Source organism: Pyxicephalus adspersus, chromosome 5, assembly GCF_032062135.1.
Source record: "Pyxicephalus adspersus chromosome 5, UCB_Pads_2.0, whole genome shotgun sequence".
Taxonomy (NCBI): Eukaryota; Metazoa; Chordata; class Amphibia; order Anura; family Pyxicephalidae; genus Pyxicephalus; species Pyxicephalus adspersus.
Genome location: NC_092862.1, coordinates 31,671,154 through 31,688,914, shown reverse-complemented (window position 1 = coordinate 31,688,914; position 17,761 = coordinate 31,671,154). Strand labels below are relative to the sequence as shown.

The 17,761-nt window shown below is 37.0% G+C and overlaps 2 long non-coding RNA genes across 4 annotated transcripts; both read right to left on the bottom strand.

The window, feature by feature from the left end:
* Nucleotides 1-2,391: 2,391 nt before the first annotated feature.
* LOC140331966 (uncharacterized) lies at nt 2,392-10,291 on the bottom strand. Its single transcript, XR_011920998.1, has 3 exons — nt 10,165-10,291; nt 6,365-6,420; nt 2,392-3,641 (listed from the first exon to the last, which is right to left on the bottom strand). It is a non-coding gene; the product is annotated as an uncharacterized lncRNA (long non-coding RNA).
* Nucleotides 10,292-13,750: 3,459 nt separating this feature from the next.
* LOC140331965 (uncharacterized) lies at nt 13,751-16,408 on the bottom strand. 3 transcript variants are annotated; one of them, XR_011920996.1, is made up of 4 exons: nt 16,255-16,408; nt 15,796-15,972; nt 14,656-14,701; nt 13,751-13,894 (listed from the first exon to the last, which is right to left on the bottom strand). It is a non-coding gene; the product is annotated as an uncharacterized lncRNA (long non-coding RNA). The 3 variants fall into 3 exon arrangements; XR_011920995.1 differs by having other exon boundaries at nt 15,796-16,408; XR_011920997.1 differs by lacking the exon at nt 15,796-15,972.
* Nucleotides 16,409-17,761: the final 1,353 nt, after the last annotated feature.

The following is a 17,761-nucleotide window of genomic DNA, read 5'->3' as shown; positions in this document are numbered from 1 at the left end:
GCATAATATTCACATATTCAAATGCAAATATTCACATAAAAAATAGCACTACAAGGTGGCTGTACCCAGCTGGAGATTCAGCAAGATAAATGAATCCTAGAACCCATTCAAAGTATACATTCAAAAAAGAATTGGCTGGTAGTGCATCTTAATGCACTTAATTTGTGTTTTATAACAAAGCAAATCTTATATGTTATATTGGGGTTTCTATTAATAAACTAGTTCTGTATTGTTTAAAATTGTCTATAAGGACTGTTTTCCATTTATTAAAATCAAAAAACTAAAAAAGCATTTTTTTATCCGAAAACCATGGGCATTGTGCTGTTGCCTCTGAGGATAAAGGGTATTCCAGTATACTGGTAAGTCTTTTTACAAGATTTCGGATCATATTTGTGGGGATTTTAGCCCAATAAACCAAAAATGCATTTGTGAGGTTAGGTAGACCTAAAGAATCAGCTTGCCCAAGTGTAAAGTATAGCAAGAAAACCCACAATTCTTCAATGTTAACACTAGCCATGGAAGTGTTAAACTTTATGGAAATATTTTACCTAATACTGTTATTAGGATATACTCCAACAACTCCTGGCCACAATCTACATACAAATATCAAACAGTGGACAGAAGTATGAAAACACTAACTTGTCCAAAAACAAATCCAGATTTTGAAAGAATAGACAGTCATAAACATTTTGTACATGAAAACCTGTTCTTATTTCTTCTAGTTTTCAGATCAGTAGTTTAAAAAGAAAGTTTGCTTAAGGAAACACTGAAATTTCCACTGGCTTTAATTAAATATCACAAAATATCTTTCCATTCCAGCAACTTTGGTGGGATCAGCAGTGTGCGCACACACACGTTACTATGCTGGGTTTCGACATCCCTGGATTCTTCCCAGCTATTAATTGAGGTTCCTTTGAGACTGTGTACAGTGCATAACAGCAGCTTCCATCAATGAGGCTGTTGTGTTTAGAATCTGGATCAAATTTGCATTCACTTCCACCGTCAAAAGAACACACATTCTTTTCTTGAGTTCTTTCAGATAACATACCTGCTATAAGCATCTTGATAAAAGTAAGAAGGCATTATCCCAAGTCCATTAGGTGTCATGTCCTACTTTGCCACTCTTTGCAGACATCCAGAAGAAAAGTGATCTCCATTATCATACCTTGGATTTCCTGTCTTTCTCAGGGTTGTCTAAGGAAAGCTATTGTATATGTTCAACAAGTGTTCACGCTGCATTGTAAAAATACCATTAATGTGAAAACATTTTTACTTTTCTTGAAGTGTATATATTTTGTGTGATTTTAGAGGCCAGTAACTGGAGTGGGTTCTTTCCAATATGCCAGACATTGTGGGAGGGGTCTTCAAAAGTTTCTTCAAAAACTCTTTATTTATAACTATTTATTAAGAGCTTCTCCTCTGTCAGCTACTTAGGCACCAATCCGGCACACACTTTACTGAACTTAAGGCTGTCATAAATAAAAAGAAATAAAAACTGATCAGACGGGCAGAAGGAACAGGTGAACAGGTCCCTTTTGCAATAATATAACCTTGCCTGTCTGATCACAATTATTTAAATAATGAGCCACCATTTACTTTCTTCTTCTTTTCCTGGTTTTGATCTGCACCCACCTTGATTGCTTGAGCCAGGATGTCGTTACCCCCCACCTGGGTGTGTAGGAGGTCATTCAGTCCCTGCAGCCACAGAAATAGCTGGTAAACCTGTTTTTTTATAGATAAGGAGAGGGATCAGACAGGTAAGTATGTTTTATTGCAGAAAGGACATTGGCTGTCCCTTTTCTGCAATAAAAAGCCATTCAGTGAGCTCCTTTTGGAACCAAGTTTTTAACCTTTTGTGGAAAATCTTGGGTACCTCTGTAAAATCTTCTTCCTACTTAGCGATTTTACATCTGAATATAGATATATTTCAAACCCATTTTAGGGCAATTATACACATCTTTCTAGAAACCTAGAAGGATTGCTAGACTGTGGAAAAATAACACCAAAAGTACCTAATTTTACTGATGTGATTTCTGATCCCAATATACATAGAATGCAATGTTTTTTTGAAAAATACTCACCAGAAGTTTGATTAGGCATGGTCCCTTTGGTTCCTGCCACCCTAAATGTCTTTTAAAGTAACAATATAGCTGCTTTATTTTCCTTACCTTCCTTAGTCTATAGTTGACTGGTACCCATAGCTGATACTGTTGTTATGATTGTTGTTGTTTATTTTCCCCCTTTTTTCTGTTTCATTCCCCTCTTTCTTTCTGACCTGTTTAGTTAGTACTGTCAAGCCCCCCTCCCTTCCCTTTCCCCATATCTTGATTCCCTTTTCCATCTGGTTCCCTAAATCTGGAATCCCCATTTCATATTAAAAAAATGTTTTTTTTTATTTGGATTGTTAATTGTGTATTGTAAGCTGTAATTTGTAATTCTCCAAATCCATTAATAAAGAATTATGGAAACCAAAAAGTTAAAAACATTATTGAATCTAACAACTGTTTCACATGAATCAAGAACATGCCTTGGATATCACATACCTTCATATAGAAAACACATGATAAGTAAGATTACGTCTGGCAATATTCTTTTGAGTACAGTTGCCTGGTCTACCTCCTATTGACTATAAATGCAGTGCAGCACACTTTCTTACAGTCTCACTAGGGCACCTCAGTGATTCCTCTTTCCAGCAGATACCCCTGTTAGAATTTTTTCAGACTTTGCTATATTATCACAGGACATAATATGCATTAAAGTGTGTATTATGATTAAAGCTTCTATTATCCAATAAAGGAAAAAATGTATTGCTGGTCTATGATCTATTGAGAAAAACAGGGTATTGGAGTAAATTTTGTCTCTGTGTTAAATTTAAAGGAAACCTGTTGTGAAAGAAATAGAGGGGCTGCTGTACTCATGATGACCTCTTTCTAAACAAAATATTTGTTTGCCTGTCTTGGACTTATTTTCTGAGTCACTGGCCTAAAACAAGGATATTACAAAGTTACAGTGAAATTAGAAGAAGGTTCTTGCCTAAGAAAATAATAAAGCTATTGGATTAGTCCAACGGCCAGCAAGCTAGCATTTACAAATGACAGGTAAGCAACGGCTGCCTTTAAAATCTTATTCTATATATTCTATATTCTCACAATACTGGTTTCTTATAAATCTCTGTAATAAAGTCCTATCTGGAAATATCCTAAATCTGTCTTTTATTTCGGATTGCTACCTGCTGGTGGTCTCATGCATTACAGCTACGATTTCAAATGCTGGTTCACATAAAATGAAAAACTCCCAGCAGTGCATATTTAAGCGATTAAAAAATATGTACTTTCCCGAGACATTTTCCTGTTCAGGAAAACAAAAAAAATGTAAAAATATATTTTATAAAAAGAAGTATAAAAAACCTCTGTAACTAAACTAAACAAGTCATAGGTTTAAAGTCTGGTCCAGTTGGTGATAATCCATGAAAGTAATTTTGCAGCATGTGAATCGCCAGTGAACTTATTGAGTTAGTCTTGTTCTTTGGCTTTTTGTGTTTTCTTGCCGTATTGTGTCAGTTTCCAAGGTGGCCAATTCTGAAAGTCTCTGCAGGTATTGTATGGGAGCCTTGCTGAGAGGGTCTGCATAGCTACAGCATCCTATACACAAATGGGAAAAATATGTGTTACAATATTTACTGCAAGATCATCAGATAAGAACATCAAATATTCAGTTTAAACATTTTTTTATTTGTATCTGCTCTTCTTTACGTGTGTTGGTCTTGTGATGGCCAAGGATGAAATGGGAAGCATTTCTGGTCAAAATTACAATACCTACTGAAGGTAATGTCTCCATAATGCATATAAACCTAAAATGTAATCTATTGGTGATTAGCATTGTTTAGAAATACTGGTTACGTTTGTTGTTTTTTTTTTTTTTCTTTTTTATGAGGTTCTAACGGGAGTATTCTATAGTTAAGAAAAGTGAACTTAGCAGAGAAGACAGCACTGCTTGGAATTTCATTGCAGAACAGACAGTTTGCACAGGAATGCACATTGGATTTCTGGAAGGTATTTGCCTGTACTTGTAGTCTTTAGGAGACAAATCATGGGGAAATATGTTTGTTTTGGGGAGGAATACATATTTTCTTTTGCTCAGATATTCTCTTTAATGGCACACTAAACAAGCTCTGAAGTCAAAGGGCTTCTCAATATTAGCCGCCCAAAAAGCCTAAAGGTTTATGGTTTATAATAACATATAGTCTCTGTTACATTGTTAGATAAAAAAAAATAAAAATTAAAAAACATGCTGGTGTATGTAAAACACAAAGAAAGGCAAAAAGTGAGAATATATTGTCAACTGGTAGTTCATTTTGTGAACCTACCCAATAAATGCCCCAAATATGTCTAACATCATATATTCTCTGTTACAATGTTAGGCTAAAAAAAAGAAAACAATTTTCCATTAAAACAGCAGTCACCAACCTTTCCGACCTCACAGACCACTAAATTCGTAATTTCAAATACTGCAGACCATAAACATGATTTTTTTTTAAAACAGATAAATGCAATGGTAAAATAATGATCTTCCTATTGGTGCCTGACAAGGACTGTGGAGGCTCTGATTCATTGTATTCATATTGTTACTATTACTTGGACAGCAAAGTGGATACACAAAGTACCCATGTTTTATCTGCTTGTGAGATAGAAGAGCAAAGCAGGATCACTGGAAAAAAGTGACATGGCCTCCAAGGGAGAACATCATTAACAAGCCAATGGTTGACAAAAAAAAAAAAATCATTCTCCCTCCACTACACATAAAGTTCGGATTAATGAAGCAATTTGTTAGAGCTCTGAACACAGACAATAATTGCTTCAAATACATTTGTAGATTCTTCCCTGGATTGAGTACTGAAAAATTAAAAACAGGAATCTTTGATGGACTCCAGTTTCAGAAACAGATAAATGATTCATATTTCACAAATTACAAGACTGATACTGAAGCTTCTGCCTGGCAAAGCTATGTCATGGTTGTCAAGAACTTCTTGGGGTAACCATAAAGCACATAATTATGAAGAACTGGTACAAAACTTGCTGTTAAACTTTAAAAGTGTGGGTGCTACTATGAGCATACAGATACACTATCTCCATAGCCATTTTGCAAAAGCTTCCAGAAAACCTTGGCGATTTCAGTGAGGAACAAGTGGAGAGCTTCCATCAAGATATAAAGGTGATGGAAGAAAGGTATCAGAAATGTAATTTTGTATACGTAGGCATATCTAGTTTAATTTTGCTTAATTTTCATGTTCATTAGTTTTCTATGAGGTTATTATTGAGGTCATTATTTCAAAAACTAGAGCCAATCTAGCAAAACCAATATCATATTTGGAATCTATGCATCAAACATAACCTAAATGACTTTAATCTGTTTGGCATGAAAATGTTTGTTGACCAGTGTTAACATTAGTTGCATTGTCTTTGGTATTACTAAAGAACTGCAAAATATTTGTTTGCTTTTTCTCATTATGGCTTTATTTCATTTGAATCTAAGCCCAAGCAAGAAATGATAGTTATCAAAGTCAAACTATTTTATGCCATTAAATACAAAAGTTAAATAAAATACACAGTTAAGGTCATATTTACCTAAATGAGCATCTGAGAAATAAATAAATTAAATAAAACAATGGGATGAGAATCGATATTCGCAGAGCGGGGTGACTGTTGTAATGGGTAAACAATACTGAAGCATAAGGCCCGGTAACAGTTGCCTCATATAACTGATGTCACGCTAGTTCATGAATATAGTACAATACAAAGCTGAAAATTGTCATTCAGAATATGAGTTTTTTAGAATATTATTTTTGTTTTATTAATATTAATATAAAAATTGTAAATAATGTCCAAATTTTCCATGGACCACCAAAATTTTCTCGTCGACCACTTGTTGGCTACCGCTATATTAAAATGTCTTTGTTATTTTGATCAGAAGTACAACTCTTTTACCAATAAGTGACATTGGATGAACAGAATATATGCAAGTTACAGTAAGTGACAAGCACTGTTTTCCATATTATAAAGCTTTTTAATTCACAAGCAGCAAAGTCTGGAGGAATGTCTGATTCCCTGTTTTATAAATACACCCCTTTGAGAAGGTTTCCCAAAATGGTCAATAAAGACCCCCAAAAGTCATCTGAACTATCTAAGGGGTTGGTAAAATAGCAAAAGGTAAAAAGGCTCAGGCTCAAGGCACAAGGCTCAGCTCAATGAACAGCCAACAAATGTTAATGTTAATCTCATGCTAATAAACATTTTTTGCAGATTAATTTTGCTCCAGAAAGAACAAACTACAAAATAAATACATAGAAAAAAAATTACAAGCTTACTTGTCTTTTCCTGCTGAAATGACCGTGACTTGGTGGCATCACAGGACCCATATGTTCTATACCACAAAATTATAGAACCATTAACATTCAAATACTGAAAAGGCAGATAGAACACATACAAGTATCACACTATTATGATTGTTTTAAAATAAATCTGTATTCAACTTTAAAATTGTATGTGCAACACTTTTAGCTGTAAGTGATTAGCGGCTTTAGCTCTTGCACACCCAACACACATGCTTACAAATGTACATAAAAGGGTATTGATTTTTGGGTTATTTTTGTTTTACTTCTGCTTCAAGTTTTCCCTTGAATGCAAAAGTATGGTCGTTTAGGAGGTTAAGGTGGTCTAAAAAAAATGTGAATTATTGTAGATGTATATATTATAGCCTGTTCTTATTTCTTCTGTTTGTTTGGTGGTTATACCTCCAGTAAGGGAACAGGATTTAAAAACTGCTTAGCATAATAGAGAATATGGTTGTTGACCACTAGATGGCGCCAATCAACTACAGTGTGTGCCATATGATATACATTATGTATCAATACAAGTAAAATTAGGTTGTTGGCCACAAGATGGCGCCAACGATTTAGCCCTTAGAAACCACTCAGTATGGATCAGTTTAAAAGACAATGAAGTAATTGCCCACTAGATGGCGATAATGATTTATGCCATGGAGCTCCTGGAGTTTCTTCTCATGCTTAGGAAAAGTTATTATTATTATTATTATTATTATTATTAATATTAATAAACAGGATTTTTAAAGCGCCAACATATTATGCAGCGCTGTATATTTAAATAGGGGTTGCAAATGACAGACGAATACAGACAGTGACGCAGGAGGAGAGGACCCTGCCCCGAAGAGCTTACAATCTAGGAGGTGGGGAAGTAACACACTATAGAGGGAAGATGTGTAGTGGTGGGAAGTAGTGATGGTTTCAAAAGACAGAATAAGATGGGTAGGCAAGTTTGAAAAGATGGGTTTTGAGTGCTCTTTTAAGGGAGCAGAAAGTAGGAGCAAGCCGAATATGACAAGGAAGACCATTCCAGAGAGTTTGGACAGCTCTAGAGAAGTCTTGGAGCCATGCGTGTGATGAGGTTATGAGTGAGGAAGTCATTACTAGGTCATCGGAGGAGCAGAGAGAGCGGCTGGGGGACTAGTTTTTCTACCAGGTCAGAAAGGTAAGTGGGACAATAACTGTGGAAGGATTTGAAGGCAAAGCACAGGAGCTTGAATTTGATTCTAAGGTGAAATGGAAGCCAGTGAAAAGAACTACAAAGAGATGCAGCGGAAGAGGAGAGTCAAAGTCTATAGTATGGGTGAAATATGTTTAGATTAGACATTTGCACGGTTGCTTTTTGTTTTCTTCCTGTGACAGTGTGTTACAATTTGTAGCAGAAATGTTATTTTATTGTTTAGCAACAAGCCATTTATAGGTGACTATAACAAAAAACTGTTTTTTTAGTAATAGGAAAAAATGTGCCTTCTATAGTATGGTATGTATGGGTTGGAATTTAAAGGTTATTCTGGATCAGTTATGTGACAATCTGTCTACTTTTATATGGTGCAGTGTAAAAAGTATGCTATTTGTAGAACTGTTAAAGGACTGACCATTCTTTATTAATAAATCCTCAAAGTGTAATAATAATTATTTTCTTTTTGTTTGTTGAATTGGTTGTTTGCTGATCTCCTACTACTTTCCATTCTGAAACCCACCACTGAGCACTCAGGAGGGACTGGTAAGTATAAGTAGCACCTTCTGCTAAATGTAGAAATGATTAATCTGTTTTACAGCAGCCCTGATCAGTCCTACAAACAAGCTGGTAACCCAGTGAAACACATTTGGTTGTTATAATGGTCAGGAGATTGTTTACATGCTAGTGCTGTTGTCACGTTATTATGAATGGAGGATGCAGCAAAAAGGTTCACAATATGCAAGAAATGTATCACCAGCATCCTATGAGGGTATGGCCCCTGGAATCTTCGAGTAAATTTACTCTCAAGCTTTTTATCAGTTTATATATGAGTACCATTGACAATGCGCTCATTGTTTGGCTAGGATGTATAAGTGCCCCAGAATTAGATTGGCCATTGTGGCTCTGGGGATTAACCACATCAATAGATTTTTGGAATCAACAAATCTCAGTTATATTGGAGGTATGAAGTTTATCCACCTTGAGCCCAGGGTTTATTTTTTCTGTGGTTAAAATGCATAGGCTGTTCTGTGATGTCCCTTATGGCTGTAGCATCCTCATATTATGAATGCATCCTGCATTTGAACTTCTTGCACTACAATTTACCAAAATGAGCATTTCAAGATGCCTTCAAATCCCTCTATAGTCCCATTTACCTTTCTGACCTGATTCTGACCCCATTCGCTCTCTTTGCTCCTCCAATGAACTACTAATCACTTCCTGTCTTATAACCTCATCACACGCACGGCTTCAAGACTTTTCTAGAGCTGCCCCAATTCTCTGGAATGGTCTTACTGGTCCTACTTTATGCTCATTTAAAAGAGCGCTCAAAACCTATTTTTTTCATACTTGTCTACCCATCTTCTTCTGTCTCTTAAACCCTCACTACTTAACCAACATTCCCTATCCCACCTCATATTGTATGCTGCTTCCCCCTCCTCTTCTGGGCAGGGTCCTCTCCTCCTCCTGTGTCACTGTCTGTATCTGTCTGTACTTTGAAACTCCTTTTTATTGTACAGCACTGTGTAATATGTTTGCGCTATATACAGGAAGAGGGGGGTGCCAGCCGGTACATCGCTGCAGGGCCTATGAAGCTCAATAGGGTTCACGAAGCCCAACGCAACCCATAATTTTTATTATAATTTGAACATTTATTTACTAAATTCATTTCATTTTTATTGTATTTTTTTAATTTTGCAAGTCTGTTTTGTTTCAAAATTAAAAAGGCACATAGGTCACAGGGTACTTGACAGCGGTCAACAGTTTACGACATAGAAGACATTCACGAAGGCCGCCCTGGGAGAGAAGTCATGTGGTCTACAAGGGTCTAAGGGTGTTCCCCTCTCGGTGGGAAGTGATGAGGAGGGAGTTCCGGAGTAAGAAAAATGTCATCAGCCGGCAAACAAATATGTCACGTAGTCGCCACGTTCTGAGACACCAATGTAATCTATGATAGTTAGAAATAAATAATAATATACACACATAGATGTGTGTAGAATTTTGTAAAGGGCCCACACACCTTTGTACTAGGGCCCAGATTTTCTCTTGGCGGCCCTGGCTATATAAATACTGTTTGATAATAATAATAAAATAATAATGGCTGGGAGATCATCACTCCACTAGTGTTAGGGAATAACTTCATAATAGCCATGGAGGAATTTGAGGTGATTTCAGAAGAAGTCATGGTAGAAGAGCAAAATGGTATAGGAGGGCAAAGTATATTGTTGAGAAAATTATGGAACGCAGAGTGGACCGGAAAGTTTGTGAGATTTTAGGACATCAGTGGGCATCATGTTAGAAAGTGGTCATCATTCAATTCAACATAGTAGTAATCCTTGTCTTTATTTAATTCTGGCTTCAGTTCCAATTTAGGAAGACAGGATTGATTAGAAGTTTCATGCTTACTCTCTAGCTAGTTTATTTAAGCAGGTATAGCTTGGCAGTGAAGTGTGCAGAATGTCTTTCATCCCATCCCAGATGTATTACTAAAAGGACAACAGTCTAATCAATAAATTGATTGCCATCCATAGACAGCTGATAACCAATCCAAATATAAAAACAGCAGCAACTTACAAGTGAATATACAATGATGAGAGGCCTCATTTACCTGTCACTGTACATGTGAGAGGAACTCATCATATATCCCCTGTGTGCTTGCAAATGAGGGAATCGATTCATTTTGGTTCCTGGAACTCTCCAGCTGAGGACAGGTGTGTTCACATTTTGCTTATCTGTGACAAATTATAAACAAATTACCAAGATTTCTATTTCATAATGGATTATCTACTATTATATATTTTAAAGAAGGCTGATTTAAAGTTCAGTGGAACCCAGCAATACAAATGAGGCACTTTGTATTATTAGTCTTTCACTTTCACTTGTGCAACATCTCCAAAATCCGCCAGTAACTGTCCCCAGAGACCACCAAACTCCATGTACTCTTATCATCTCCCGTCTGGACTACTGTAACCTCCTCCTCTCTGGTATTCCACTAACCCGACTATCTCCTCTACAATCTATTATGAATGCTGCAGCCAGACTCATCTATCCTTTTCACTGATCTTCTTCTGCTGCATCTTTTTGTAATTCTTTCATTGGCTTCTATTTCACCTTAGAATCAAATTCAGGCTCCTGTGCTTTACCTTCAAATCCCTTCACAACTTTTATCTCACTTACCTTTCTGACCTGGTAAAAAAAAAATATTCCCCCAGCCGCTTTCTTCACTCCTCCAATGACCCACTGACTTCCTCACTCATAACCTCATCACAGGCACAGCTCCAAGATCTCATGTACACTGTGGATCATGAGATGATTATAAAGCTTGGCATCAGAGCCAGGGAGGAAGCAGCTGCATTAGTTTAGAATGCAGATTCACCTGCATTTCACCTAACACTTTCACCTAAAACTTCACCTAACATTGTTAGGTGAAAAAACATAAGGTCTGCTCACTGCCTAACACATTCTTTTGAGAGTACATTGACTGGAGATGTTTATTTTAATAGGCATGGCAGGGAGACCAAGCTTGTGTTGGTGGACACAGGTTATCCATGTTTTGGCTGTATTCAAACAAGTATAGAGAAAAGAGAATGAAAGAAATAGATAAAGCAAGATGGCATACAGATAACTTGACATTTGGATAACACAAAAGGTAACAGAGATTTGCAAGTATGCATGCATAACTTTTCCTATAGCATTTACATTTTTTATAAAGATAATTTAGTTTTGCCTTAAGTTTGAACTACAAGCTTGCCTATAGCCATTCACAGTTTTACAGGCTCCTCTTCTATACTAAAATTGTATACTTTAATTTGAATGTATATTGTGAACTTCTCACAGTGTTACATAGAAGATGCAACAAGTCAGATTGATCCTCAAACCATATTCTGGCTGGAGGACTTCCAGCATCGTTTGGCTCTCTCCTCCCCAGCCAGACTCTTCTTTTAGTTCTTTTAATGATGGAGGTTCAACATCATACATGGATATTATCTAGTGCAGTCTTCATGTTTCCTTCTCTACAGTAGACTAACCCTTAAATATTTGAATATTTGCATAACATCTCCCAGGCAAGCTGACTGCTTTATCAGCACTGAGGGTTCCTAAGAGGACTAATATGTTCAGCAACTTTTCATTATTGGATCCAGAAACACAAGGACCAGTCATGACTTCACTGGGTCCAAAATAAAGTTCATAATAAAAACTGAAATATTTTATCTCTTAGTGTAATATGTAACTTGAAGATTATAAAAAAGAGGAACTAGGGAAAGCAATGAATAAACAGATTTATGTTCAGCTTAATCTGCCTCATCAGTCAAGGTGAGGAACTAACTGCTAGGAACTACAGTAGTGACATCTCAGCACTGACCTCTTTTAGATATTTAGGAAGCAAGTTAGTTGTTTAGCCTGCCCACATCCATCCAATACTGCAGCCGTAAAATACCTGAATAATGCCTGGAATCATTGTTTCTAGCAGCACCACATGGAGAAATTATTACAACTTTAATGTTCCAGCTCACTATTACTGTGATTTGTGACTCCCGTCCCATGGCCAAACTTCATCTGGGGTCATGTGCCATAGCTGTGTTCTTAAATGGAATTATGTAGCCAGATCAGTTATTTGACTAATCATTAAAAGAAAAAAAAGGTCTATTAGGGGCTGATGATTGTATTGGTATATATAAGGGAGATGTTTTATCTATTAAAGGATTTGTAAATTTGTCCGTCCAGTTATGAGATTTACTCTCTATCATGCAGCACAATCGCTCCAGCGGTGCAAAAGACCTTACTTTTCCTTAATTTTCCTTCTCAAGTCCAATATTTAGTTCATCTATTTGTCACGCGACCTTCTCATCTCATCCTCATGGTCCTTGCATTGCACCAAAACCAATTGGCACCTTGTGTTCCTTCTTCCTCCCCCAGTCTGAGTTTAGTAGTACAGGGCTTACAGGAGGCCAAAACCAAGTCAAACTTAGATACATACACCTCTTACCTTAATACCAAAATACCAATAATATTTTGATTGTTATTATCAATTACAGTTCTGCAAACATTTGTGTCCTATATATCTACCTATAGTCCAGCTTTAGATTTTCCATAGAGGTTTACTAAACTTTGCACACAGCACTACACAAAAGGTTAATAGCATTTTATCTCCAAACCATTTTATTGCACAAGTTCTGAAAATGCAAACTCTCAAATATGAAGCAGACAATAGGGTGGCAGAGCCAAGTCTATGGGAGGGTTCGCTGGACAGAAGAACCCTCAGGAGATCAGAGTTTGTATAAGAATACGTCAATACTCTGACACCATGCTGAGATGTTATGTGACGATGTTACATTAATATGTGGCATTTTGTTTTTCTTTTGGGACCATGAGATATTTAGACATTTTTTATCTAGCAGAAGACGGAATTTTTAATCCAATGGGGCCAGACTGTCTGTTTTTAAAGCCAGGAGTGAGAGTACAATGTACTTTTCATGAATATAACACAAGTTCTAAGTTCATATCAGATAAATACATTAAAACTGTCTGTTATTTGAAGTTGTATGAGAGATTTAGAATCCAATTCTATCTACAAGTGACAGCTTAGACTTAGCAGAATTACATAATGTACACAAGATGTTAGATTTATCTGAGCTCCAGCAAGTCCCACTATTTTAGCTGATAGATTACAAATTTACTCCACAAACAGGAGGTTACTTTAAGTGCAATTTAATTTCCAAGGCAGTGCTATGCATTATTGATGTGATATGCTGTATGTTTTATACGTACATTTGTACAACCAAAAATAAGAGATGGTGCTGAATGCAAATGTTGCATCAAAGAAGCTCTTCCTCCAAGCACGTCTGTTTATCGTATTTGGCACTCTATGCCCATTGAAAGTATGGCATGCGCAAGTAGGTATTTACATTTTGCAAGTTGAGTAGGCTGTGGTCAGAGAAGGATTATGTTTTCACATTTACCCAACTTGAAATTGTATTGCAGTACATGCAAACCAAGATTTGGTTTTCTTTATGCAGAATTTGCTAAAAGTATATAAGAGTATATATCGGCATGCAGAGGGTGAATTGAGAATCTTAACATGTGGCCATATCACCTTAAATGCATATATATATATTATATATATATTTAAGCTATACCATGAAATCTAGCCCAGTAGTTTCTACTGTATTTCAATATTAGTTACTTGCCATTGTTCTGAATTGCTGATGGAATACGACTGCAGCTGAGCTCATGAACACGGGAGTTGGCACAATGGGGTGATAGAGTCATACGCTGACATTGGAGTCCAGGAAAAAACACCATGCCCATACTTTAATGGATGATCAGATTGAATGAACCTAGCCATAAAATATAAAAAGAGTAATGGGAAACTTCAATTTAAAAGAAAGGTAATTATATATAGCTTTGTAAGTATTTTCCAACAGGAAGTAATTTAATTAAAAAATGCACTTAATAAAGGCTGAGTCAGTTATATTCAGGATGACCTCTATGAAGGTGCCAAGCTGCATGATCAGTACTCACACTACTATGGCCTCAACTTGTAGAATACAGTGTTTGCTGTGAAATTGTCTGGCAAATGAGGCCGCACATACATCTAAAAGCCACACTGCCAGTTCAAGGACTCTCTAAAATGTGTAATCCCTAATTCAAGTCTATTTCAGTTCCCATTCATGGGAAATATATATAAATGCATAAACTAAGAGCATGATGATTAAGATAAAGATGCTGTAATCTGTGTGAGGTCTGTGTGAGGTCTGATGTGCCTCCCTTCCTTGTCATAAGCACTAGTACATCTCTTCAGTTAGCAATGATAATGCTCCCAAATTCATATGCTGATTCCATGTATTTCCAGTGATAAGACACTCCATCATTATTTAAGCTTGTAGGGCAGGCATAGAGCCAGATTATTATATCATGTATCCCAGATAAATAACGCACACTTAATGCAAAATTAAAGGACAGAAAGGGGATGAAAATTTTAGAAATATTACCAAAAGATTATTAAAGGAAAAGCTGGCTAGTAATCCCATTATTTGCTGTGTAACCTAAATTACAAAATTATTTTTTGGTGAGGTTTGGTAAAATGTGCATTGCATACCTGAGGAATGGAGACTCCAGACAATCTGAACCTCTAACATGAAAATCTGTAAGGGTTAAACAGAGGAGCAATATAAGAGGCTATACAATACTGGAGCATAGGTATCAAGACTTTAATTAGGTATTTCACTCACATTCCTCAGTTTCAACTTTCTATGGATTTCACTAAATAGCATGCAATACTTGGTTATTCATAGATCAGTCCACCTAAATGAAACATCACATGACATCATGAATCCATGCCTGGTATCGGGTAGGTGGTTATTCATACTAAACAGAATGGCACTCAGGTAAAGATGTGTAAGCAATGAGTGTTCTCCTGACAGTCTTAGCCCATATGATTAGGGTTTAATAATGTTAGGCATTCATTTCAACCTGTAAGAGTACTGGTACTGGACTACAGAGTGGTATGGTCATGTGGAGCAGTGCCAAAAAGAAGATGAGTATTAAAATCTATTTTTTTCCAATTTAAATGGGAGCTTAGAATTAGATTTCAATTCTAAAGCTGTGTTTCAAAATACATGAGGAACAGCAGGGATATATCCAGAAGCATGGAAACACCGGAAGACAATTAGAAACACAAGGGCAAAAGAAAAGTGATCCTTCCATACAAATCCAATACCTAAAATCTATAAAAGGCTTATGGGGGGATGGCAGCAATGTGTTCCATTTCTCTACACTGAAAATAAATAAAATATATAAGCCCTATTCTTAAATCTGACCCCAACACTCTAAGGGAAGGATCAGTTACAGACCCTTTTGATATCTCACCCCACTTTGATTGCTCACTCACAACCCACTTATAATTTCATGCATACTTTCACGCATATTGCACGGTTTTGGGGTCTACATGGGATTGATGAAATTTCTTTCCTTACCTGTCCAGACTTAGTGAACAGCCACTCTGAAATGACCATTGCATGGAGGAAGAAAAGGTGTATTGGGGGTGAGGTTATTTCTAAGGGAGCCCCATAACCAAGACTGTTCCTATTAAAGTACTAATAGGCCAGTTTCTACTGCAGTAGAATTATAATTGTGTTGAATTGAGTGTATCAAATGCAAGTCAAGCTGATTGGGCTTGTCCATGGAAATTTAATAGTATCCGAACCCTAAAACAGAAATGTAATATATTGCAGCTTACCTATTAATTTGATGTGTTGTCTGCATCAGTTTCCCTTTTTTTATTATTTTAGCAAGCTAAGCAAATACCTATTGATCCTGATAAAAAAACAGTGTCCTTGTTACTTTCTGTGTCTTTAAGTGATATATTGAACAATGTTGTTTTCCTTCATTCTGTCTTCTGTGAACTATGTATCCGCTGTCAATGCACAAGACATAAAGAGAGAAAGACGTGTTTGTAGTCTTACCCCAGGGTGACAACTATGGCTCCTTTAACAGACACAGTGGAGTGAGTGAACGTACCCATCCCAGCACAAAAGTGACTGGCATGCAGAAATGTTATCTTTTTGTTTAGGAGCATTTTAAGAACTGTTGACAACTACTCCTACCAAGTTCTTTCTACCCTATTTGTGTCGCTTTGTGGAATGTTTTCCTTGTAAAATGCTGTGAATGCCCACCCGGCCATCTCCTATATACTCACTGTGCTGCTGCACCCAGTTGCGTTCCCTCCTCATGATAGGTGGGCACTTCCAATAGGACAGACAGACAGCATTTTACCTGGGAAAAAAAACTCCTGAGCAGCACAAAAATCTGACCTAACCGTGAGCATGCTCTTTGGAAAGTAAATAGGTGCAGAGGGATACACAAGGGAAGGATAAATACTAAATACAGCAATGGCAAGATTGTTTCTAATTATAAAGTCTGACGTTCTAGGGTTGCAGTGGCTGTCTCCTAGTCACCTAACAAACAACAAACTGTAACAGTGAGTGACACTACAAATACTAGGATTAAAATGTGAGCATGATTTGATGGCTGATTGTGAAAGCTGAATAGGCCGATGGCATTGTGCCATCAGTTGCTAGGCAGGTCTATGGTGTCCAGTCACTTTCACCTTTATTGAGTTGAATTTTCCAATGCAACCAGAAGACTGGACTAGGAAAGGAGACATTCATCAGTTCTGTTAAAAAACAAAGCAGGGCTAAATAGGAGCAGTTGGTAAAGTATGCAACAGATTTACAACAAGGGTATTACTCCTTCAGCTGCTCTGCACTACAGAATAAAACCTGGCCCTGATCACATCTTAACTGTGCATTGATTTGAAGTGAAAATCTCTCATTTCATCAGTATTAAATCTGTCTCAGAACTTTACAAACTGTCACATGTGGCTGCAGAAATAAAGGCATAGGTGTATATAAACTTTAGAGGGAGTAGGAGAATCAGGGCAGCCTGATTTATGACAAATCCCGTTACTTAACTGCATAAAAAGTGACCTCCATACTTTATTCAGATTACACTTCCAGATGAATGATTACAAAAACTGTAAGTCTGTAGAGGTAAATTACATAAATTCTCATTTCAATTTTGCCTGACCAGATTTTGGTGGATTTTACTGCCATGACTGTACTCTTAGAGCTCATTTACAGGAATGGACTGCTGCAGCATGCAACACTTGCTCCCGCATTGCATTGAAGCAGTTAATTAAAGAGAATCTAAACTCAAAAAAAAAAATACACGTACCTTCAATCCCACAGGACAGTCCAGTCACTCCGGGGTTGTCCTGCATCGGGTCCTGCGTCATCCCAGCATCTGTCCCGGAGCCGGTGCTCTGGCCGCCGCCATCCTCGCCTTCTCTTCCGGGTTCTTCATCCTACATCACCCGACCCAGGTGACGTAGGATGAAAAAAATTTGCTGATCTCACTGAGCATGCCTGACGTAGGTATCCTGGGAGGCTTTGCTCTCCCATTCATTCTCAACTGCCTAGGTGGCTGAGAATTAGGGGGTGGTGCTGCACTCTTTTTTTTTAATAAAAAGGTGTTGCACCTAAAAAAAAAAAAAAAGGGGGTTAGGCCTGTGGGGATTGGGGATAACATCAGCTACAAGATGTAAGGACTTGGTCACATATGTGTGTTATAATAACACATACAACACTGTGTGAATTACCAAGGCACACACATGCCTTCAATTTACATGTGGTTATATGTTCGAT